Source organism: Puma concolor, chromosome B3, assembly GCF_028749965.1.
Source record: "Puma concolor isolate L17-30 chromosome B3, mPumCon1.1.hap2, whole genome shotgun sequence".
Taxonomy (NCBI): Eukaryota; Metazoa; Chordata; class Mammalia; order Carnivora; family Felidae; genus Puma; species Puma concolor.
Window position 1 is genome coordinate 108,707,617 of NC_141672.1, and position 26,876 is coordinate 108,734,492.

At 38.9% G+C, this 26,876-nt stretch overlaps 1 protein-coding gene and 1 long non-coding RNA gene across 2 annotated transcripts in view; both read left to right on the forward strand.

Annotated features, from left to right (window-relative positions):
* ZNF609 (zinc finger protein 609) overlaps positions 1-26,876 on the forward strand; it is a 212,236-nt gene that overhangs the window by 166,568 nt on the left and 18,792 nt on the right. The gene's annotated exons all lie outside the window — the stretch shown is intronic.
* Positions 74-2,824, forward strand: LOC147580271 (uncharacterized). The gene is made up of 2 exons (XR_015252708.1): positions 74-2,400; positions 2,633-2,824. It is a non-coding gene; the product is annotated as an uncharacterized LOC147580271 (long non-coding RNA).

Here is a 26,876-nt window from a genome sequence, read left to right on the forward strand (position 1 = left end):
TTTGGTCTTCTGTCTCTACCCTATACCAGTTCTTTGCCTGCTTATAGTTCTAGCTATAACAGATCTACCTAACAACTCCCCAAATTGATACTTGCTTCACAGTGGTTTCAGCTGGCCCTCTATTATACTTTTGCCTGAAATTCTGTGGAGAGAAAATACTATGGTCATGTGAAAATGGTTCCAACATGGTGGGTGTTACCTTGTGCTTTCTCTGTTTCATTCAGCCCCAAAAGATTCCAGAAATAAGGGCTTAGGATTTGTGTTTCCTGTCAATCCCAGAACTGAAGGCAGAAAAATTTGAAGACACCATTTTTGTAACAGTGGTTTCCAGATTTTGCTGCACATTGGAATGTGGAGACAGGGATTGAAAGGCCTGATGCCCACGTTTTGCCCAGCTAAACTAAAACACCATGTCTGTAGGTAGGAGCCAGGTGTCAGTATTTGTAATCATCTCAGGGTATATCCCATGTGCCCAAATTGGGGAACCACTGTTCCATAAGCTTTAAACATTTCTGCAGAAGACTTTATCCCAAATTGCTTTATTGGATAACCTCAGAGATTTATACTTAGAATATTAATAAAGGGCTCCTGGGAAATATAGATTCTCTTTGGAAGTATCTTCTCTAGGGGAATAATAACCACACTTCTGCCTTTGGGTTTCTGGTTTTGGAAGACTCCTACATGATTTGATCCTTCCCTGTAGTCAAATCCCCGACTTGCAGATGAATGGATTACCAGGATAAGTGAGATTTAAAAAAACAAAAACAAAAAACCTGGGGATATTGCTGTTAAGCCGATTTGAGGTTCTGCCTGCTTGAGGTTTGGTAGGACATAAGAATATATAGCATAGTAAAGTATTCTAATAATTTTCAGAACTGCAGTAGACAAATTTAGGACTAGAGTTTTACCTAAAATATGGCACTCTTTATCAAAATTCCTGATGTTACTACATGGCAAACCCATAAAAAAAGAATAGCTTTCAGGGCACCTGGGTGGCTCAGTTGGTTGAGCATCCGACTTCGGCTCAGGTCATAATCTCATGGTTCATGGGTTCAAGCCCCATGTTGGGCTCTGTGCTGACAGTTCAGAACCTGGAGCCTCCTTCTTATTCTGTCTTTCTCTCTCTCTGTCTCTCTCAAAAATAAATAAACATTAAAAAAAAGTAGTTTTGAGAATACAACCAATTTGGGGGAAAAAATCTTAGCTACTAGATGAACCACAAATGGCCCTAATCTTCCTTAGTCTTTTCATTTCTAAAGGTGACTAACTCACATGAATTTCTGTGTGAATTTATATTCACCCTTTACATACATCTCTGGTTTGAACTTTAGTCCTGGGAGAAACGGTGCTCAAAATTTTCATAATCTCTAATCACATGGGAAGGTTAAACATTAGACAGTATGCCAGAGATCAGCTATGGAAGTAAACAGTTCCTACCTTCCCATAGTTGGGGTTTTCACAGAGGTAGGAGTAGTTTCAAACCAGCCTTCCTCATAGGCATCCTCTTGTAACTCTGTTTCCTCTCAGTCCTACCAGTTTCCTATGAGATACAGCTCCAGCCCAAGATGTAGCTATATTTACAGGTTTCTAAGAAACTGTGACTTACTTTCCTTTACCACCATCTCTACAGAGGACTAGAAAAACTGAAATTAGTATTGATTGGGAGTTTGAGGTATTTGTTGCAGATGTATCCTCCTCCTCCTCCTCCTTGCCCCCACTCCAGGCACCAGTTGAAAAACATGTCTGCCATTTTCATTTACAAAGAAATTAGAACTATGTGGAGCCCTCTTAACAGGCTCTTGATCATTTAGAGGCAGCTAAAAAGACCTTTGACCCAAATATGAGGCCTGGGGAGTATAAAGAGGACTTTACCAGGAAAGCAAAGAGAAGAGCACAACTGAAAGCATATTCAACTTCTAGAGAACAGGACTAAATTGTACCACACTTTGGCATCAGTGTAAAGACTGTCACTGGCAGTCATTTATTTTTAACCATTGCCATTAGCACTGGACATTAGGCTTAACACTTTTTTCTTTCTCTAATCATACTAAGGAAATACAGCTTCCAAGGGAATTGTTTTTTTTTAAAGGGATTACCCTTTTAATTTTATTTATTTATTTTGAGAGAGAGAGGGTGCATGCGTGCATGGGGGAGGGGCAGAGGGCGAGGGAGAGAAAGAATCCCAAGTAGGCTCTGCACTATCAGCATGGAGCCCAAAGCAGGGCTCAAACCCACAAACTGTGAGATCATGACCTGATCCTAAATCAGGAGTCAGACGTTTAACCGACTGAGCCACGTAGGCTCCCCCAAGGGAATCTTTTTTTAAGGTGACACGCTTTTTTTTTTTTAAAGAGAAGAGAAAAAAAAGTAAACGAAACAAGGGTATATAAAAAATAACAGGTGAGGGGCGCCTGGGTGGCGCAGTCGGTTAAGCGTCCGACTTCAGCCAGGTCACAATCGCGCGGTCCGTGAGTTCGAGCCCCGCGTCGGGCTCTGGGCTGATGGCTCAGAGCCTGGAGCCTGTTTCCCATTCTGTGTCTCCCTCTCTCTCTGCCTCTGCCCCTCCCCCGTTCATGCTCTGTCTCTCTCTGTCCCCAAAATAAATAAACGTTGAAAAAAAAAAAAATAACAGGTGATAGGGGCATGTATGTGGCTCAATCATTTAAGTTTAAGTCTGACTTCAGCTCAGGTCACGATCTCATGGTTTGTGAGTTTGAGCCCCATGTCAGGCTCTGTGCTAACAGCTCAAAGCCTGGAGCCTGCTTCAGATTCGGTGTCTTCCTCTCTCTCTGCTCCTCCCCTGCTCACTCATGCTCTCTCTCTCTCTCAAAAATAAATAAACATTACAAAAAATAATAATAGAAGACAGAACAGATGTTTGTACATCCAGGAACAAATCCCTTTACCATGATTTCTGCCTTAAGACCTAAGTCTTTGGGATCAATTGTAAATTGCATAGAACATGTGAAATGGTTTGGTACCAAAAGGCTATTGCTAAGTCCATTTGTTTTTAAACTATGCAAATGATATGTCATCTGCAAATGGTGGACATAGTTGATGAGTTCTTGATCCAGGGGGTAGCTTTGTTTTTATTCTAAAACTTAGTAAGTTGCAAGTTGGAAGTAGAGAAGCTTTTTTGCTCTTTTTTTTTTTTTTTTTTTGAAGTAGAGAAGCTTTTATACGTATCCTTTGACCAAGAGATCCTCTACTGGGTCATGTTCTAGTAAGAAGGGGAACGTAGATGCTTAAAACAGTCTTCGTTTTGAGCTTTTTTATACTGTGCTTTGAATTCAGAATAAGAGGCAGTAAACTATTTTCTCCCCTACTACTAGCAACTATTTTTTCATCTGATATTTTTTAATTGCATTTTTTACTGATTTAAAAATGCCTGCTTTTGAGGATATGACACCAAAAGCATGAGCAATGAACAAAAAAATAGTTAAATTTGATTCCATTGAAATTAAAAACTTTTGTTCATCGAAAGATATACTGTGATGGGAGTTAAAAAGACAACTAACAGAATGAGAGAAAATATTTGCAAATCGTGTATCTGATAAGGGGTTATATCCAGTATATATAAAGAATTCCTACAACTCAACAACAAAAAACCCAACCAATCTAATTCAGAATAGCTCAGAGGACTTGAATCAACATTTTGCCAAAGAAGATGTATTAATGACCAATAAGCACATGAAAAGATGTTCAGAATTATTAATCACAAGGGAAATGGAAAGTGAAACTACAGTGAGATACCACACTGAGATACTTCACACTTAACGGGATGGCTATTATGAAAGAAAGAAAAAGAGAGAGAGAGAGAGAGAGAGAAAGAAAGAGAGAAAGGAAGAAAATAACAAGTATTGGAGAAGATATGAAGAAATTGGAACCCTTGTTGGATTATAGATGGGAACATAAAATCTTGTAGTCATTCTGGAAAACAGTGTGGTTGTTCCTCAAAAAGTTAAACATACAATTAACATATGATCTAGCAATTCCATTCCTAGGTATATACCACAGCTAATTAAAAACAGGTGTTCAAACAAAATTTGTACACAAATATAATATTGGTAGCAAAATTATTCATAGTAACTAAAAGATAGAAACAACCAAATTCACCAACAGATGAATAAACATAATGTGGTATAACAATGGAATGTTATTCAGCAATAAAAAGGAATGAAATTTTGATTCTTGCTACAATGTAGATAAATCATGAAAACATGCTAAGTGAACAGACACAAGAATAAATAGTATATGATTCAATTTATATGAGGTATCTAGAATAGGCAAATTTATAGAGACAGAAAGTAGAATAGAGTTATTAGGAGACAGAGGGCAGAGGAAACAGGGAATTAGTGCTTAATGGTTACAGAATGTCTATTTTCGGTGATGAAGAAGTTTTGAAAAAATAATTATAGTTCTCAAAAAAAATTAGTAACTTGTTATTGAAAACCTAGGAAACAGAAAAGAGAAGCATAAATCACAAAGAATAAAATCATAAATCACCCAGAGATAACTACTGTTATGATTGTTATATTATAGATACACCTTTGTAATAGCTTTAGTTTTAACAAATTGGGACCTGTCTATGTATATTTGTAATCTTCTTTGTTTATAGATGAATATATAATGAACATTCTCCTAACATTAAATTGTCTCCCATAACATTTTTTATTTTTTTTTAATGTTGACTTATTTATTTAGATGGAGATAGAGAGGGAAGGGGCAGAGAGATAGGGATACGAGAATCCCAAGCAGGCTTCTCACTGTCAGCACAGAGCCTGACACAGAGCCCCAACTCATAAACTGTGAGATCATGACCTGAGCCAAAATCAAGAGTTGGACACTTAACTGACTGAGCTACACAGGCACCCTTCCCATAACATTTTTTAAAACCACACATTCCGGGGCGCCTGGGTGGCGCAGTCGGTTAAGCGTCCGACTTCAGCCAGGTCACGATCTCGCGGTCCGTGAGTTCGAGCCCCGCGTCGGGCTCTGGGCTGATGGCTCAGAGCCTGGAGCCTGTTTCCGATTCTGTGTCTCCCTCTCTCTCTCTGCCCCTCCCCCGTTCATGCTCTGTCTCTCTCTGTCCCAAAAATAAAATAAAACGTTGAAAAAAAAAATTTAAAAAATAAATAAATAAATAAATAAATAAAACCACACATTCCATGTTAAGGATGCATCATGATTGATTTAATCAATTTACATTCTTTTTTTTTCATGACTTAAAAAAAGGTACTTCTGAAATTTTCCAGATCTTCAAGAACTGAGCTTTGATTTTCATATCATCAATAGAATACAAAGGAAACACATTATGTGTTTCATAATAACATTGCAGCTTTGCACTGTTGAGTTTCTGTCCCCTAACTCTTTTTCCTGTTTCTGCCTCTTGCTGCCTTTTACTCTGACATTTTCTTTTTTGCTTCTTGCTTCTTCTTCTCTATGTATCTTCCCCTTTGCCACCAGTATACTGCTTTATTGCTGCTTCTGTTTCTTTTCTGGTATAGAGAGGTCAAACATAAAATCAATAACCTGCTCCTCAGCTAAAAATAAACCTACAAGTGTTGATGTCTTTGACTGTAGTCCACAATTTTATTCTCAAGTGCAGTACACAGACCATTTAGTGTTTTACACCTGGAAATGTGGGCTGCTGAGAACCCAGAAGTGTATCCTCATCTTATGAGGCAACATAGTAAAAAGTCAGAGATCAGAGTCAGACTGATTTGGATTCACATCCTGACTTTGTGTCTTATTTAGCAAAGGAACAGATGTTCTAACCTTCCATTTCTTCATCTATAAAACGGGAATGATACTACTGTGGAGATTGTTGAGAGGATTAAATGAGATAATATATGGAAGACACTTAAACACAATAACTTTTTAATTACAAGCAATGCTTTTTATTTACTTTTATTTTTTTAATGAAGTAGGTTTGTTTGTTTTGAGAGAGACAGCACGAGTGGGGAAGAGGCAGAGAGAGAGAGAGAGGGAGAGAGAGAGAGAATCCCAAGTAGGCTCTGCACTGTCAGTGGAGAGCCTGTTGCATGTCTCGATCTCAGGAACCGTGAGATCATAACCTGAGCCAAAATCAAGAGTTGGATGCTTAGGGGCGCCTGGGTGGCGTAGTCGGTTAAGCGTCCGACTTCAGCCAGGTCACGATCTCGCGGTCCGTGAGTTCGAGCCCCGCGTCGGGCTCTGGGCTGATGGCTCAGAGCCTGGAGCCTGTTTCCGATTCTGTGTCTCCCTCTCTCTCTGCCCCTCCCCCGTTCATGCTCTGTCTCTCTCTGTCCCAAAAATAAATAAACGTTGAAAAAAAAATTTAAAAGAGTTGGATGCTTAACCGACTAAGCCACCCAGGAGCCCCAATGCTTTTTATTTGTTACTGAAGTTTAGTAGACATGCAATGTTAAATTAGTTTCAGGTGTACAGTGTAGTGATTCGACAATTCCACATATGTTATGCTCACCATGATAAGTGTAGTTACCATATGTCACCCTACCTGATTACAATATTACTGACTGACTGTATTCCCTGTGCTATACTTTTCATCCCCAAAATGGTAACTATTATCTTGAAAACCATCAAGGAGAAATACTGTACATTCCCACCCCACCACCACCACCACCACCACCACCCCCAAAATCAGAGAGCAACAAAATATTTAGCCTATTGTGCCTGGGACTAAGCATCTTTACTTTTTATATCATTAGAACTTGAGAAACTTCTTCTACAACTTTGGTGAGATTATATTAGTCTAAGTCTTAACTGAGTGGCCACACTCAGCGTGGTAACAGTTAAGGTCTAGGATGCTGCTGATGGTTCATCTTATAAGTGGAAGAGGGAGATGGAGGCCTGTTGCAAATTCTGCAACAAATTTTGTCTGGCAGCAAGACATAAATAAAAGGCAAGAATTTGAATTGACTCCAGTTCAAATTGACTGTCAGACAGATACAGACATTTGCTTTTAAATGTGAGCCCAGTGAAGTAAAATGTGTATAGTGGGTTTGGTTTTTACATTATTAACCCTTAGGTGAATTTTGAAAAAGTAGAATTGTTATAACTTTAAACAAAGCATCAGAAATAAAGGATTCAGTTTAGTTTAGTTGTGGTGTCTTAAAAAATTCTAGATCTTAACACTACATTTTAATAACATACAAACTCTTTATTGCTGAACTTCCCTGAACCCCAGCACACACACACGCGCACACACACGCGCGCACACACACACAGTCATACCCATGCCACTAGAAATTTGGTGAAACCACCCTGGGTTGAAAATAAGAAACTGAGATTCTTAACTTTTTGAAAGAAGGAAGAGTAAGTAGTTGAGGAGTTCCTACTCTGTCAGCTAGCTCATCAGCCAGAGATGGAATCTGGTTCCTATCTAAACCCTGTGTGATGGGTTAAGCCAGTATTGGGGTTATTCATTAGTTACTGAGTAGCTGCTGAATACTTATGTAGGGAAAAGAAAAAATATATAGATGTTATCTCTTCTAATGCAGCATCATTTGGGGGGGTTGGGAGAGCAGGTGCCACTTTTTATTGTTTGCATGCATATATGAAGTGGCACAACATTCAGAAGATACAAAAAGGGTAGACAATAGAAAGTCTTCCTCCCTTGTTCACCGAGGTCACCTCCCTTGAGACAACAGCAGGTACAATTTCAAAGTATAGTTGTTAAAATCGTTTTTTACTTTTTTTAAGATTTTTATGTTCAAGTAATCTGTACACTCAACTTGGGGCTTGAATTCACAACCCTGAGATCAAGAGTTGCACACCCCACTAACTGAACCAGCCAGGCACCCCAAATATCATTTTTTAAATCAGAACATTTATCTAGAAATAGAAATATCAGGCATAGGGATACATTTTGGGATATCAGATAAGAAATGAAAGTAATCAATAATTTCTAAATAAAATAAGTTCAGTCATAAGAGACAACAAAAAAATATGTGTCTGGAAGTCTTGGGACTTAGAGGATTGAGATAGATTTAAGTTTAGAGGAGGTATAGAAAATCTGTAGGCAGAAGATACCTATACTAGGGAAGGACAACCATGTGTTAAAGGGAAAGCGATCCTCTCTGCTAACTCCAGTAGCTTGTCTTTATCACGTCAACCTGAAAGTAGGAAGCTGAGGAGTTGGGCATTGGTAGAGAGAGACCATTACACAGAACATTAAAAAAGGAGACAGTACAGCTTTGAGGAAAAACCTTGCAGAGTTTACATCTTCATCTTACACTGACAATAGCTAACATGATTATCAGAATACTCATTTAGTGTACAATATATGTGTTGGGGTTAAGAGGGAAATCTTTTGCCATTTACTTAAAACTAATAAAGAAAAAAACACACTAAAAATGCTGTTTGGTAATGGCCCAGTAGAACCATTTGGCTGTCTAGAAACAGACCCTAATTTATAAGCAAACCAGTGGAAATAGAAAGGATCTTTAGAAATAGGAATTGGGGAAACCCTCTGTGAAGGAAAAAAAACTGATTTAGAAACTCATGTTTATTTATCTAAGTTTATATAAATGTATACAGATAATAATTTTGTTTAGTTGATTTATTTTTGAGAGGGAGACAGAGCACGAGCTGGGGAGGGGCAGAGAGAGAGGGACACACAGAAACTGAGGCAGGCTCCAGGCTCTGAGCTGTCAGCACAGAGCCCTACATGGGGCTCAAACTCACGGACTGCAAGATCATGACTTGAGCCAAAGTCAGCTGCTTAACCGACTGAGCCGCCCAGGTACCCCGTGTGTACAGATCTTAAATGTTCACATTATGGGGCGCCTGGGTGGCTCAGTCAGTTAAGCGTCTGACTTCGGCTCAGGTCACGATCTCACGGTTTGTGAGTTTGAGCCCCACCTTGGGCTCTGTGCTGACAGCTCAGAGACTGGAGCCTGCTTCGAATTCTGTGTGTTTGTGTGTGTCTCTCTCTCTCTCTCTGCCCCTCCCCCACCTGTGCTTTGTCTCTCTCTCTCTCTCTCTCTCTCTCTCTCTCTCTCTCTCTCTTTCTCTCTCTCAAAAACAAATGAAATGTAAATGTTCACATTGTACACTTCAAATATATTATAACTTTGTTAATTGTACCTTAATTTTTTAAAGTTAAAAAAATAAAAACATTTCCAAAATAGAAAAGATAAGTTTATATGTATGTTTGTGTATAAGTATATAAATATATGTACATACATGTATATAAAATCAAGATTTATTAAAGGGGTACATGTTTGTTTGGTTCTTATAAAACCATTTAATTAAAATAATACTAAATAAATATCCATATTTCTAGATGAAAAGTCTAACCATAAAAGTAAAGGAAGAAATCACAAAGGAAAAGATTTGGTTACATTAAAATGTAAACTTTCTCAGTCAGTTAAACGTCTGACTTCTTCTCAGGTCATGATTTCACGGTTTGTGAGTTTGAGCCCTGTGTTGGGCTGACAGCTCAGAGCCTGGAGCCGTCTTCAGAATCTGTGTCTCCCTCTTTCTCTGCCCCTCCCCTGTTAGCCCTCTGTCTCTCTCTCAAAAATAAATAAACATTAAAAAAAATTAATTTAAAAAATGTAAACCTTTACTAAGTCGAAGAACATCTTGAACAACATTGCTTAAGGCTAGTCCTGTTTACTTTCAAATGGGCTTGAATGAAAAGAAATGTATATACCCTGTCACATTTTTGCCATTTAATGTCAAATAGGCAGCTTTGTTTCCTGAAGCTGAGAAGTTGTTTTTTCACATTCGTTTTGTGTATGGGAGTTCATTTTCAGGAAATCTTGTAACTGAAGTATTTTCAAATAAATAATATGCAAATAATTATACCACCAAGTAGCATGTATGAAGAGCCCTATTAATGATACAGTTAGCAGATGCCATATAATTAAGAACCAAAAGAAGTCACTTTGGGCTAAATTATTTTTTTTTTCTTCTCTTCTCTTTTCTTTTTTTTTCCTTCCCTCCCCTCCCTTCCCTTCCCTTCCCTTCTCTTCCTTTCCCTTCCCTTCTTTTCCCTTCCCTTTCTATTTTAAGTAAACTCCACACCCAACGAAGGGCGAAGGGCTCGAATGCACAACCCTAAGACCTAGAGTCACATGTTCTACCAACTGAGCCAGCCAGGTGCCCCAGTATTTTCAGTATTTCCCAGTATTTTTTTTTTTTTTTTTTTTTTTTTTTTTTTTTTTTTTTTTTTTTAGTTTTTTAATTTGAAGTAGACTTCTGGCTAAATTATAGAGGCTCAGTTAGTTTTAAGCTTTTCCTAAAAGGGTGACTCTGGGTAAGGCAGCTGAGCAGTCCACACCCATTCTTTATTAGCCTAGTTATTTTTTTAAACCAGGTAACTACAATTGGTGCCTAATATTATGCTATTAATTACGAGCAGTGAGCCATCGCTCAGCCTCTTACTCACTATGGGCATTCCCAATCCATTCATCACTAGCGTTAGAGGGGAAAGATTGTGACAGGAGCTGTCAAGAGGCCTATACAGGGAGAAACTGTTCTTGACATAGCAACGATAGAAGATGACCTAAAGGTTTGTAAGCTGCTCTGGCAGTGGTAACTGAGGGAGGATGCCTGTTAGAAGCTTCTTACAGGTGTTCTCCAGATACCAACACTGTAGTTTTCTACAGATGCTGTCCTCTTGAGGAGGAAGTAGAAGGTGTTTTGTTTCTTACTCACTTGTATCAGCTCTCTCATATCTTACTATCTCATAAACCACTGCTGTCGCCACCATCTCTGTGTACTAGAAGTTAAGTTATTCAGAATATTTTTAAAAACAAACCAATAAAACCTCTTAACATGAAATCTTAGAGTTCAGTTCACATCTCTGTATTGTTATACCATATTACCTAAGATACTGAAAGTCTGTGTGGAATGCACGCTGTGGCTGTTCCTAAACAGGGATTCTATTTGGTCCAGATACCTAAAATACATCAGAACCTTGGGTGGCTACTATATGTACATCCAACAACTTTATTTTAAGCCAGTCTTTAAAAACTTATTACTAGTCCCTAAAGAACCATTTCTTTCCTTAAGCAGGTTAGAATATTCATTACCTACTCTATGCATCCCTGTGATGTGTTGGAGTAGTAGTGGAAAGCATTGCCGGTAATGAGGTCTTCTGCTCTATTTAAGTGTTTTGCCCATTCTGTTTCATTCTAGATTATAAATTCCCTGGAAGCAGAGACAGAAAATTATTCAATCCCATTCCTCCACTTCCAAACACACACAAATAGCACATTGCTTTGAATTTATAGCTCTTTGTAGATTGGATGAGAAACCATTGGGGTTTGAGTTGTCTGTGGTTTTAATTTCTTAGCAATGTCCAGGATTTCTCACTGCCCAAGACTGGGAACCAAAGGGCAAAAAAATTGGTGGAGGTGGAGCTATCAAGTTGCTAACAAGTCATAAATCACCTCCTATTCATTATAATGTTGAAGGAAATTTCAGTTATAGTATAGACAATATGGTTGCTTTAGCACCATCTAGAGGAAAGTCTAGAAATTTTTTAAATGTTATTTTACAATTTCATATCAGTTCATTTAAATCTAGATGCCACATCCTTCCTGTCTTCCTGTTTTACTAAATATATTATGGTAAGGTATAGTTCACTCAGCTCTTCAACCGAACTTTACTCTGTCTTTATCCATTGCTACCTGATAGCATGTTATTATGTGTGTGTGTGTGTTTATCTGTTCCAGCTGGATTGTAAGATACATGAAGATAGGATAGGGACCATGGCTTCTATTTTCTGTGTATCTCCATAGCTCCTAACTGCTGATAGGAACTCATTAGATGTTATTATTAAATGATAGATATAGACATTACAAATAACCTATGGGTTAGATACAACAGTACAGATGATTCTTAACAACATAGTACCAAGTGGAAAAAAAAAACCAGAATGAAGTCTATAATATAGTCCTATATATGTAAAATACATGAAATCAAAACAATAGTATACATTTTATATGAATATATACAAAAGTTTGTACATTAAACATAGAGAATGGCTATTGGGAAGAAGGGGCATGGGAATTGTGTAAAGGAGTCAAGTAATTAACAAAAAGAGGCTGAAAACCATAACCTTCGTTCTTAACCATATTTAGAAAGCAGTGGATGAGCAACAGTTGTTGGGGGAAGGTAAATTAAGCAAACCAGCACACAAATTAAAAGTTTTTATCTTATTTTCTATCTATAAGTTAATGCATTAGTGCACCAATCAAACAATTAACAAGTATTTTTAGCATCAGGCATTCAGCTGACTTTTTTTTAACTTTTTTTTTTTTAATGTTTATTTATTTTGAGAGAGAGAGAGAACATGTACACACACATGCCTAAGCAGGGGAAGGGCAGAGAGAGAGAGGGAATCTCAAGCAGGCTGTCAAGCACAGAGCCCATGATGGGATTTGAACTCATGAACCATGACATGAGATCATGACCTGAACTGAAATTAGGAGTCAAATGCTTAACTGACTGAGCTATCTAGGTGCCCCTAGATGGACTTCAAGGCTTTTTTTCCTACTCTCTGAAATAGTCTCAACTCCTCATCATCTCCCTCTTCCTTATGTGTGTCATGCTCATCCCAGATCCTTTTAAGATTTATGCAATCCTACCTATTCTTCCTTCTCCGATCTACATAGCTCTACCATAGTATGTAGCATATGTAATTTTTTTATTAACAATTTTTGTATATTCATTTTCCCCCTTCCCCCAAAGAGAGTAAAACTTTAAATTCAGTGAAAATTTTGAATCTCCAGTAGTTCTTGGCATAATGATGGGGTATAATAAGTGATATATATTTGCTAGCTAATTGCATAAAAGCAGTGTATCAGGTAGTTTGATCTGATAGTGGTTTACCAGCTGGACTGACAGAAAGCATTAAAGCCTGCAGTTAGGGACACAATTCAGAGGCTGTTAGAGTAGTCTACAGGTGAGTTAATAAGGACTTGGACTCTGGTGGTTGTAGTGTGGGATGGAGAGGAAGACATGTGTTCAAAGAGTTCCGAGGCAGAATGACAGCCATGGTGACTGGCTCTTATCCAAATGCCACAGAAAGCCAGCCTGCTTCCTCCTTTTTCAGCCCATGATCTCTCCTGGTTATGTCAAAGTTCCCTGCTTCCTTTACAGTTTGTCAGTTGCCTCTCTTCAGGGTCCAGAATTCTCATAACTTAGAATTCCAGCTGGGCAGGCAGATCTCCAGAAGGCAAAATTGACAATAGTGGTAGAACTGGCTGGTCCCCAACTCTATGTCTTCCCAGCTTCCTAGCAGTTTAGTTAACATCTCTATAAAAAGGCAGAAGTAGAGGCACCTCACTGGCTCAGTCGGTAGAACATGTGACTCTTGATCTCACGGTCATGAGTTCAAGCCCCACATTGGGCATGGAGTTTACTTAAGAAAAAGAAGGCAGAAATAAAACAGTGCCTGGGTTTTATGCCTTAAGTCAGCAGTTCTAATACTTTTTGGATTCAAGACTCCTTTCACCCTTAAAAAATTATTAAGGGGTACCTGGCTGGCTCAGTCAGAAGAGCATGTGACTCTTGATCTTGGGTCATGAGTTTGAATCCCCCAGTTAGGTGAAGAGATTACTAAATAAATAGACAGATATGAAGGACTTTTAAGAGCTTTTGTTTGTATCTATTGATATTATATCTCTTGATATTTATCATAGAAGGAATCTAAAACTGAGGAACTGTTTATGTATTTATTAACCCATTTAAAAACAGTAAAAAACCTATTACATGCTAACATGTTTATGAAAAATAGTTTCTAAAACAAAAATATTTAGTAGGAAGAGTAGCTTTGTTTTACATTTTACAAATGTTTTATTTATTTTTAAATGTTTCTTTTTGAGAGAGAGTGTGAGTGGTGGAGGGGCAGAGAAGGGGAGAAAGAGTCCCAAACAGGCTCTGTGCTGTCAACCCAGAACTCGATGTGGGACTCAATCCCACAAACTGTGAGATCATGACCTGAAGTGAAATCAAGAGTTGGATACTTATCCAACTGAGCTAGCCAGGCACCCCAACACTTTTACAAATGTTTTAAATGTATGGCCTAATAGAAGACAAGCTGGATATTGATTTGTTGAAATACCACATGTCATGCAGCCTCTGAAAAACTCTTTTTTAAAAAATATTTTTTAATGTTTATTTTCAAGAGAGAGTGTGAGTAGGGGAGGGGCAGAGAGAGAGGGAGACACAGAATCTGAAATAGGCTCCAGGCTCTGAGCTGTCAGCACAGAGCCCAACACGGGGCTCGAACCCGTGAGCCGCACTGAAGTTGGATGTTTAACCAACTGAGCCACCCAGGCACCCCTGCCTTTGCAAAACTCTTTAATAAATTCAGGAGGATATGAAAATAAAAAGACAACTTTGTCTTAGTATTTTATGAAAACAGTTTTGACTTTGCAGATCCCTTGAAGCTATCTTTGGGACTTCCAGGGATCCCTGAACTACACTTTGAGAACCACTGCCTTAAGCAATGCTTTTTGGTTTCTCTCTCTAGGAGAGGATTAAAGATGTATGTTTCGGGGCACCTGGGTCGCTCAGTGGGTTAAGCTTCCAACTTCAGCTCAGGTCATGATCTCACGGTGAGTTTGAGCCCCGCATCAGGCTCTGTGCTGACAGCTCAGAGCTTGGATCCCACTTCAGATTCTGTGTCTCCCTCTCTCTCTGCCGCTCCCCCACTAGCACGCACGCTCTCTCTCTCTCTCAAAAAGAAAATAAACATTAAAAAAAAAAAAAAGATGTAGGTTTCATTTTCTAGTCATGTCTGGGCATTCTTGGCACCTGTACTAAAATCCTCATTGCCTATTGGTAGAAATAACAAACTTAAAAGAGGAATAAAAACAAATCTTCAATTTTAAATTATTTATTGGACATTGACCACACACACACACACACACACACACACACACACACTCACTCACTCACTCACTCACTCTGCATCTAAAAGCTCACTGACAAACTAGTTGTAGGGAGTTGCCAGAAATGGTTGTCTGACTGATTCCTTGGTCTACTAGCTGTAGAATTTTTCCCCATGAACTTTGTTTTTTAATGTCGCTGTTTGTTTTTAAAGATTTTTTATTTTTAGCTATCTGCACACCCAGCTTGGGGCTCAAACTCACAACCCCAAGATCAAGAGTCGCACTCTATACCGACTAAGCCAGCCAGGCACCCTACCCCATGAACATTGAATTCCAAATATAACAGACTCTTAAGAGAATCATGGCATTAATGGATATCGAATGTATGTGGCCATGAAGTCAAATAAGAAGACCTATAGGGCCTGATGATTGAGCTTTTATCAGTGTTGATTCCCAGATTTCCTCTAGAATAGATTACAAGAAGGAAGTTGGATGTGATACAGAAGTTGGTGATAAGGAAACAACTGCTACTGTAAAAGGTAGACCTAATAATGATAAGAAAAAGTGCTGACAACCAGAGAGGAGACTGAAAAGCCAAACACAAAAATTCAACAAAGCAGTTTGGTCACAATTAATAGAGAGCCATTAATCCTTAATAATCCAGTAACCTTTTTTTTTTTTTTTTTAATAAACTCAACCCCCACTGTGGAGTTCAAACTCATGACCCCAAGATTGAGAGTCTTATGTTCCACCAACGGAGCCAGCCAGGCATCCCTCTCTTGGAACCTTTAAAGGGACGTCTCTTTCACACCATAAGATTATTATATCTAGGATAATTCGCTAGGTCAAGAAAGAAATTAACATATCTTCTTGTATATGGAGAGTCCTCAGTTTATGAATGGCTTGTGTTCCAGAGTTAATCTTCAAAACATTTTTAACTGTTCAACAAATAACTTTTGAGTGCCTAATGTCAATAAAAGTATGCCAGCTCTGATTTATAGTTTTGTTTCAGTGAGAGAATGTATGCTGAGGCCAAAGTCTGGCCCTATATAGTGTTTCCCTTTGGCTTCTATCATTTGCCCTGCAAGGAGTTAGTCTGCAAACTATGGCCCCGGTGCCAAATCCAGGTGGCTGCCTGTTTGTGTCCCTCAACCCCTCACCTCCATGAGCTGGCCCGCCCTCATCTCCCTGACTTCATCTGTTTCACTCCACTAGAGCCTCATATCCATTTTGCTGTTCCTTAAAACATGGCAGGCACATTCCCATTATGGGGTCCGCATTTTCCTCTGCCTAAAGTGTTCTTCATTCTAACTTCCACACAGCTCACTCTCTCACCTTTGTCAGGGATCTCAGCTTGAACATTCCCTTCTCAATAAGGCTTTTCTTGACCACCTTTATAAAATAACAACATCCTCAACCCTCACATTCTCTTTTCCTCTGCTTCTGCTTTATTTTCCTTCATAGGGTTTACCACTAACATACATTTACTTGTTCATTTATTTATTATCTCTCTCCCATCATTTGAAGAAGTTGCATAAGAGCAAGGGCTGATTAGTTTTAAGCGTTGTTACATCCCATCACTTTAGAACAGTGACTGGCCCAGAGTAGGTGTTCTTTTGTTAAATGAACAAATGATGAGAAAGAGAGAGAGAGATACATGCATGCTAACCTTTATCCAGAGAGTAGTTGTCAACATCAGTCAGGATTGACAATTGAGATTGAAATAAGATTTAAAAGCAATGTATATACAAATGCTAATGTTTCCATTTGAAAACTCAAGCCTGTTGGAGTAACATGTGACCTCTTCCCTCTTCCTTTTCCCTTTTTCAGTCACTTATGTTGAGGACAAGCAGCCAGCCTTATTAACCTTTCTTCTTCAGTAGGTAGACCAATGAATTCCACAAAGTAGGCTTTTAATAAACATTTGCTCCCAGCCCAGGATTGGACCTTGGTATCTTTGTAGCTGTTTTTTGTAACTTCAGTACTTAGCATAATGCCTGGCAAATAATAGAGGCTCAGTAAATATTTGCTCCAGGAAGTAATCAGTAAGTTAAGTGAATTCTTTGTCTACTCAGGGTAAGACAGTGCTAGGTTATCTAGTGTAAAGTAACAAATTACCCCCAAAGCATAGCTGTCCAAAACAATAAATATTATCTCATATAGTTTCTTTGGATCAAGAGTTCAGGAATGGCTTAGGTGGCTGGTTCTGTCTCAGGGTCTCTCATGAGGTTGCAAGCCAGATGTCACCTGGGGCTGCCATTATCTGAAAGCTTATCTAACCTAACCAATCCTGGAGGATCTCCTTCCAAGTTGACTCACTCACATGGCTGTTAGCAGGAGGCTTCAGTTTCTAGTCTCATCGACCTCTCCATAGGGTGGCCTACTTGAGTGTCCTCACATCACAGCAGCTGGCTTCCCAAGAGAAGTAATCCAAGAGAAAAAGCAAAGAGGAGCCCACGATCCCTTTTATCACCTTGTGTAGGTTGTACATTGCTTCCACCACATTCGGTTTATTAGAAGTAAGTTGCTAAGTACAACCCACACAACGTGAGGGGAATTAGGCCTCCCTTGAAGGGAGGAATATCAAAGAATTTGTGGACATATTTTAAGACTGCCATAATCACTCTGATACTCTGAATTGGGTAAAGAGAAGTTGGCCATTTAGAGGAAATGAGACAAAGTTGCAGAGACAGTGTCTATCCTGCCACTCATATGCCCTTTTCAAGTCCAGTATTGCCTGCACATTTGCCTAAAAGGAAAAATTGCAAGACATCTTTGAAATACTCCTCTACCAAAATTAGTAACTATTTTTTTAACACGTAAGACATACATAGGCAAAATTCAAAGGTAAATGACCATACAGTGAAAAACAAGTTTCCTTTATCGGAATCCCAGCCACCCAGTTTCTCTCCCTGGAGAATAATACTGCTATTTCCAGACACCTTCTACGCACTTATAAATACAAATTTATGTATTTTTTTTCCCACACAAATGGTAACCTACTGTGGTTACTGTTCTATAAAACGTGTTTCTTTTACTTTTTTTTAATGTTTGTTTGAAAGAAAGAGAGCACAAGCATGAGAGGGGCAGAGAGAAAGGGAGACACAGAATCTGAAGCAGGTTCCAGACTCTGAGCTGTTAGCACAGAGCCCAACATGGGGCTCGAACCCACAAACCGTGAGATCATGACTTGAGCTGAAGTCAGATGCTCAACTGACTGAGCCACCCAGGCACCCCCAAAAAACTGTTTATTTTTTACTCAGCCTGTATATCTCAGAATTTGTTCCATAGCAGTTTATTTCTAGTTGCTTATTAGTTCAAGTTCTTTTTAACAGCTACATAGTATTCTGTTATGTGGATGTACGAAAATGTATTTAATTGTTCCCTTATTGAAGGGCATTTAGTTTAGTTCCCATCTTTTGCTGTTAAACACTGCTGCAGCAAATACCGTGTTTTACACTGAGAACATTTTACACTGAGAATATTTATAGGTAAACACCTGCAATCTTGACTGCAGGATTTGTTGGGTCAAAGAGTATGTGCTTTTTAAGAAAGGTATTGCCAGATTGTCACCAGAGGTTGAACCAACTATATATGCCCATTAGCAGTGTATGAGTGTGGCCACTTCCCTTTCTAGGCATATTAACAGTAGAAAAAGTTTAAAGATTTGACAATTTAACTATCTCTTTATATTTCTTAAAAATTGCTAGAAAATTTGTGGAGCAATATTGGCAATAAAGCATTACATACTTTAAGTTTATTTATTTATTTTGAGAGAAAGGGAGAGAGAACAAGCAGGGGGCAGAGAGAAGGAGAGACAGAATCCCAAGCAGGCTCTGCACCATCAGTGCAGTGCCTGACATGGGGCTCAAACTCGCAAAGCATGAGATCATAACCTGGGTCAAGAGCAAGAAGTCAGACACTTAACCGACTGAGCCACCCAGGAGCCCCTACATTATTTACGCTTTGTGCCTGACACAATCCCCTGGCACATGTTGATGCCTAATAATTATTGGTTGATTCATCTCAGGGGAGGTGGGCTTTCTTTGTGGAAGTTTAGTAATTGAGTTGGTCACTACATTTCAGAGAAATTTTAACTCTTGGCTAAAGGAGAATGCTACTGAGAACCCATTGCCTGCTGTAGATCACTTTAATATCTTATTGAAGTATAACATAAATAAAATGCACAAGTGTTAAGTACATTGTTTGATGAATTTTTACATATGTATATAACTTGGTGACCACTACTTAGATCCATAATTAGAACATTATCAGTATCATGCCCTCTCCAGTCAGAACCACCCTAAAAGGTAGCCACCATTCTGATTTTTATCATAGATGAATTTGCCTATTTTGAAATGTGATCTCATGGTATGAACTCATTTGTCTGACTTATTTCACTCAACATTAGGTCTGTGAGATTTATGTGTGCTATAGTGTGTAACAATTGTTGATTCTTCAGTGCTCTGTAGTATTACATTGTGAATATACCACCATTTATTTATCCATTCTATTCTTTATGGACATTTGAGTTACTTTCCTTTGGGGGCTACTATGAAGGAAGGTGCTATAAAGATTCTTTTACGTGTCTTTTGTTGGATATAAGCTCTTTTTTTTCCCCCCCGAGAGAGAGAGAGAGAGAGACAGAGAGACAGAGCATGAGCAGGGGAAGGGCAGAGAGAGAGGGAGACACAGAATCCAAAGCAGGCTCCAGGCTCTGAGCTGTCAGCACAGAGCCTGACACGGGGCTTGAACTCATGAAGTGTGAGATCATGACCTGAGCTGAGGTTGGACATTTAACTGACTGAGCCAGTCAGGGGCCCTGATATAAGCTCTTATTTTTAAGGCTTGCTGGGTCATATGGTAGATGTATGATCAGCTTTTGGGGATCTGCTTATAAATACATGAGTTTTGGTAGAAATAAAATAGTTCTTCAGAGTGCTTTTTTTTTTTTTACAGAGAGCACACAAGCAGGGAGAGGGGCAGAAGGAGAGGGAGAGAGAGAACCTTAAGCAGGTTCCACACTCAGTGCAGAGCCCGATGCAGGGCTCAATCCCACAAACCATGGGATGCTTAACGAACCAAGTCACCCATGCACCCCAGTTTTCCAGAGGGTTTTTGACAGTTTATACTCCTACTTAGGTAAAAAAATTTTCCAACAGGTAAATAGTGTCTGAAATGACATGCCATGGGGCGCCTGGGTGGCGCAGTTGGTTAAGCATCCGACTTCAGCCAGGTCACGATCTCGCGGTCCATGAGTTCGAGCCCCGCGTCGGGCTCTGGGCTGATGGCTCGGAGCCTGGAGCCTGTTTCCGATTCTGTGTCTCCCTCTCTCTCTGCCCCAACGTAAATAAAAAACGTTGAAAAAAAAAATTTTTTTTTTTTTTTTAATTTTTTTTTTTCAACGTTTATTTATTTTTGGGACAGAGAGAGACAGAGCATGAACGGGCGAGGGGCAGAGAGAGAGGGAGACACAGAATCGGAAACAGGCTCCAGGCTCCGAGCCATCAGCCCAGAGCCTGACGCGGGGCTCGAACTCACGGACCGCGAGATCGTGACCTGGCTGAAGTCAGACGCTTAACTGACTGCGCCACCCAGGCGCCCCCAAAAAAATTTTTTTAAATAAAATAAAATGACATGCCTTATACTTCATGCCTTATATTTTCTTTAACTTAAGTCCCTTTGATCATTGTTAAAATTCCATGGGAAATAGCATTTTATCACTCATTTATACTTTTTAGTGCTTGTGTTTCACAGCATTTCATAGAATCACAGAATTTTAGAGTTGGAAGGGGGCTTGAAGTTCATCTAGTCCAACTCTTTCATTTTACAGATGAGGAAACTGAAACCCAGGAAGATAAAACAGCTTAACCAGAGCTATACTACTACTTATTGCCTCAGTTGGGTGAAGTAGATGTTTACTCAACCCACAAAATAAACCATTATTCAAACACTAATGAGACTCCTTAGGGAAGCCTTGATGGCTCAGTTGGAGGAACACACGACTTGATCTCAGGGCCATGAGTTCAATCCCCACGTTGGGTGTAAACATTACTTAAATAAAACTTAAAAAAAAAAAAAAAAAAAAAAGCCTCAGTGGCTGTCGGTTAAGCATTTGACTTCGGCCAGGTCATGATCTCATGGTTCATGAGTTCAAGCCCTGCATCAGGTTCTGTGCTGACAGCTTGGAGCCTGCTTCGGATTCTGTGTCTCCCTCTCTCTCTGCCCCTTCCCCACTCATGCTCTATCTCCCTCTCAAAAAATGAATAAACATTTTTAAAAAATTTTTTTAATTAAAGAAAATGTTTTTTAAAAACAAAGCAAAAACTCCTTAGCTCCAGTATGTATAAGGATGGAACTACTTGGTTTTTTTCCCTTGAACAAAGTGTTTCTGTAGAGAAGTAAGAAACATTTATTCATTCAGTAAATGTTAACTGAGCACCTGCTATTTGCCATATATGCTCTTTTTTTAAGTTTATTTATTTATTTTGAGAGAGAAAGATGGGGGAGTGACAGAGGGAGAGAGAGAATTCCAAGCAGGCTCTTCACTGACAGTGCAGAGCCTGACACAGGGCTGAAACTCACAAGATCAAGAGTCAGACCCTTAACCTACTTGAGCCACCCAGGCGCACCTGCTGTATATGCTTCTAGTAGTTACAGGAGTGAAGAAAACTGACAAAAATCCTTGCCTTCACAGAGCTTCTATTCTAATCGGACTGAACAGACACTAAACAAGATAAATAAATAGAATTTCTTCTATGTTACATATGGGTAAATATTTTGGAGCAAGAGAGAATAAGTAGGAAAGGGAACTAGGGAGTATGTAAGTGAGGGGGTAGGAATTAGGGATGGCCTCCCTGAGATGACTTTTGAGCAAAGATTGGAAAGAAGTAAAAGGAGAGGAGGTTTTAAAAATACAGGGGATGAAGGGTAGAATGTTATAGGTAAATTGTATGGCTAGTTTGGAGGCCCTGAGATGGGAACATCCCTGTTGTTTTCAAGGAACAAGTAGGTCACTGTGCTAGAGCAGAAGAGAATGATAGGATACAACTTGGGTTTTAACAGATCTCTCTGGTTCCTGTGTTGAGAATAGGTCAGAGAGGGAGAAGAACGGAAGTGAGTTAAGAAGCTGTTGCTATAACTTAAGGAGTGCTTGGAGCAGAAGTGGAGGTTGTCAGATAAGGTCAAAATCTGCGTGTATTTTGAAGGTTGGGCCAACAAGATTTACTGACTAAGTTGTGGGGCATGAGAGAGGAATCAAGTAAAACTTCCAAGGTTTTTGACCTAAGCACCTGAAAGGATGGAGATGCCATTACCTGAACTAGGGAAAATTCACAGCAAGTTGGTTGGGGACAGGGGCTCAAGGGCAGAGTGGATATAAGCTCAGTTTGGGTGATGTTAGGCTTGAGATCTCTATGTAGATATCATATGGAAATGTCAGATTTTCAATTAGATACATGAATCTGGAGTCCAGGGAACAGGTTGCGCTGAACAGAGAAGTTTGAGAGTCATTAGTTAGAGATGAAGAAGAACAAAAGGTACTGAGAAGGAGTGACCAGAAAGGTAAGAGGGAGACCTAGAGAGTGTGGTGTCCTTGTCCTGGAAGCCAAGTGGAGGAAGTGTTTCAGAGAGTGGTCACCTGAGCCTGGAGATACTAGATCCCTGAGAGAAAGAAGGTGCTAGCAGAAGTGGTAAAAATGAGGGGCCTGGAGGTATCCCACTATTGTGCTTGGATCAGTCTTGGCTGCACAACTGTTTTGAGGCTTTGAATTGTCCTCTGAAACAAAGCAGTGCTGCTTTGGGATTGAGTTTTTTCTTAACACTACACTCCTGACACTTGGGGGAACCTGTCTGCTACCTCATACTTAAGTCATTTTCCCTTTACTTTGCTCCAGTATTGATCACCTGTAAGAAGGGAGAATACTCAGCACTCGAAAATTCAATGTTTAATGAGATTATGTCTCTGGGACCCTTGGTAAATATGAAAATAACCACCCCAGAGAAACAAAGCAGTATTTATTATTACTAATTTTAGCATTATTATCTTCAAATATGCCAAGCTTTTCCTTATTTTGTGAACACTGATTTAAAATAGGAAGCTTTCAGGAGCACCTGGCTGGCTCAGTTTGTGAAGCATAGGACTCTTGATCTCAGGGTTGTGAGTTCAAGCCCCATGTGGGGTATAGAGATTACTTAAAAAGAAAAAAAAAAAAAAAAGACTAAATAAAGTAATGATCTTGTTTCTTTAAAAAAAAAAAGTGTTTCTAAAATGAAAACCAGTTTTTCTCTTTAGCCTACTTGCTGCCCTAATAGAGAAACTAAGTCTGTTAAGTGTTATTTTCTGCTTTTCCTTCCTGTCCTCTTATTTCTTCCAGCTGTCTCAACTCAGAACCTTGTAGGAAGAGAGTTACACTTCAGAAAAATGTGTTTGCTTTGACATTTAAACAAGCCTCCATTTTGTTTTTCCATATTAGAATTTTTCCACTTCCCCTCTCCTGTTTCCAGCCCTCTGTCTGACCTGTCTTCTTTTCAGCTCATTCATTATTGCTAAGGTTTGCAGATTATACCAGAGGAAGAAGACAGATTTATAAACATGTGTTCCTGCCCAGCTGTTTCAAGAGTAGGAATAACATTCATCTTCTAATTGTATGTCTGCTGTCTATATACAGCTGTGCTCATCTGCCCTTATTAATGAGGTGCCTATCTCTAAGCCTTACGTTGTCTAGAAATAAATGGACTCTTTTCCTATTCAAATTGGTAATGCAGTAATCAGAGCAACCCATCACTGGAAGGAGACATCCATTTGAATTCACTTTGCTAATGGCCAGAGAGAATTTAGCCTAATTGCTTTCTTAGGAGGTTTGCCATTTCCCTTAAGATGCCAGAGCCTTTGGAAAGAAAGAAATTCTGTGCTTTTCCTCTCTGAATGCCCCCCTGCAATCCTGTATGTGTCTTTTGTTTAAGATGAAGATAAAGGGACATTTTAAGGAAATTATGTAAAAAGGATCAAAATCCATTACAGATAGCTGTGTAATGCCTTGACCACTAATAAATAATGAGATCTTTGATAAATTACTTAACTTTGGGGTTCCTGGGTGGCTCAGTCAGTTAAGTGTCTGACTTGATTTTGGCTCAGATCATGATCTCATGGTTCTTAGGATCGAGTCCCGTATCAGGCTCTGTGCTGACAATGTGGAGCCTACCTGGGATTCTCTCTCTTCCTCTCTCTCTGCCCCTCGCCTGCGTGCTCCCTCATGCTCTCTCTCTCAAAATAAGTAAATGAACTTAAAAAAAAAATACTACTTTTCTGGGCTCTCATTTCCTTGTTTGCAAAGTAGCTATAATAATCCCTATATTGCCAGGATTATTGGAAGGATTGTGCTTTCTCTCTGTTGCCTGCCTCATTCAAAAAGTGAACAAGGCTGTGAATATTTGATAAGATAATGAGTATGAAAACACCTAGCACATAATAGATGTGCAATAAATGTTTGAATTAGAATTGGTTAAACCAAAATTCTTTCCTACCCTGATTTCATTAGTGAAACTTTCTAGTAGGGCATTCCTTTTTTTTTTTTTTTTTCCTTTTCCTTCTTCTAACTCCCTTGTCTGATCTGTTTTTATGATCAAGCATCCTAAAATCAGATTTGAAAGAAAACAGGGACTAAATAAGACCTTATTTAAAGCCATGCTCAAGAGTTTAGGGCTCAAGTATTGATGCTCTATGGTTTTGTCTAAAGCACTCTCTTTGAATTATTGAAAGGCTATGTGGCTAGTTATATAATAACTAGTTTAATAATCTTATTATTTATTTGTTTTAATCCTAGAGTATTGATTAAAAGTCTGAGAGTCATAGAGGTTAAGTGACTTGTTCAAGATTGTACTGTAACAGAGTGAGGATATGGACTGAGGCTTTCTGATTCCAAGTCCATTGATCTTTAGACAGCATTCCACATAAAAGAAGAAAATGAATATAGGTGAATTACTACAGATAGGCCCTGGGAGTGCTAGATGAAGTAATATTTTCTGAGTATATGACTAAAGACAAAAGGCCGCTTCTACAGTCCCCAGACTTATTCTGCAGCTGTATTACATAGGAAATGTGGATTGGGACTTCCCTTTTTTTTTTTTTTCTTAAGATTTTATTTTTAAGTAAACTCTGTACCCAATATGGGGTTCAAACTCATAACCCTGAGATCAAGCTTCATGCTCTTCTGACTGAACCAGCAAGGCACCCCTGTGCTCTGGGATTTCCAATCTAGGCGATTTACTGTGTTCACACTTTTGATATATCCCTTGTGTTCCAGACATATAGCAAGAAGTAAAATATATAAAATGAAAACCAACATATTTGGGCTGAAAAACAACAACAAAAACAGAAGAGATTCAAGTCACTGGGTAAAGCTGAAACTTTGGGCCTGGGGCCTCCAGATTGAGGAACAGAGAATGGTGTCTGAGAGACAAGTTTTTCAGCAAGAACTAGATACTAAAATGCCCCATAAAGAGATAGAACTTGAAGCCAGGGGAGTGAGATGCCAAACCCCAACCAGCCTCATGAAAGGAGGCTTTAAAAAGTTAATTGAGTCGGGGAGGAAAGAAGCCTAAGGAGTTGTGAAGAAGTATGGCAAACTGCCTGCTGGTTCAGTGATTAGAACTATGATATCCTAAATTTCTTCTAATGGCACAAGCCATTAAAAGACCTGTTCAGACTAGGTCTTTAGGGGACTAAATGGAAGAAATTGCAAACTTTTAAACAGAGAAGAGAGGTAATTAGTAACAAAAACATCCCACTTAAAAAGAGTCTGCAAAGTATAATTTTATATAATAAAAATCTAATGCTAAGAAAGATAACAAACAGAAATTAACCAGGACTTCAACTTTGGGAGATGGAGTAGACATACTTTTCCTTATTTCTCCCACTAAATACAACTAAAAACCCTATACATTATATATAAAACAAATATAACAAGGTTGTGAAGGTGGGGAGAAGAAGCAGACTGTCTGGGGACCTCAAGTCCTGAGGAACAACATGGTGGTAAATTCCCTGGGTTTTCTTTTTGCCTTGTATATCCTCAGCATGGAGGCAAACATTATATTTAATGATGAAAGACTGAATGCTTACCCCAGTAAGAACAGGAACAAAGCAAGGATGTCTGCTGTCAGTACCCTTATTCAACATAGTGTTGGAAGTTCTAGCTAGTGCAATAAGGCAGGAAAAGGAAATAAAAGGTATACAGATCAGAAAGGAAGAAATACAAGTGTACTTGTTTACAAATTACATAGTTGTCTAAATAGAAAATCTCAGTGAGTATACAAAAAGTCTTAGAACTAATGAATGAGTTTAACTAGGTTGTAGAATATAGGATAAACAAAAAATCAATTCTGTGTCTACTATATACTAGCTATAAACACATGAACACAAATTAAGAATACAATAGCAATTACAATAGCTCAGAAAAGTGAAATCCTTAGATGTAAATCTAACAACATATCTCCAAGATTTGTATGCTGAAACTGTACAATGCTGATGAAAGAAATCAAAGAAGATGTAAATAAATGGGGAGTACATAGCAGAGATGTCAGTTTTCCCCAGATTGATACACAGATTTAATGTAATTCCTGTCAAAATTCCAGCAAGATATTTTGTATAGACAAGATTATTCTAAAATTTATATGGGAAGGCCAGACAAACTAAAATAAGCTAAAACAGTTTTGAAAAAGAAGGAAAAAGTGGGAGGAATCAGACTGCCTGATCTCAAGATTCATAGCCACAGTAATCAAGACTGATACTGGCAGAGGGATAGACACAGACCAATGGAACACAACAGAGAGCCCAGAATAGATACATAAATATACCCAGCTGATTTTGGCAAAGGTGCACAAGCAGTTCTTGGGATGTGAAAGATAACCTTTTCAACAACTGATGTTGGAACAAGTGGACATGATGGGCCAAAACAAAGGAAGAGAATCTTACACAAAAACTAACTCTAAATGGATCAAGGACTTAAACAGAAAAACCTAGAA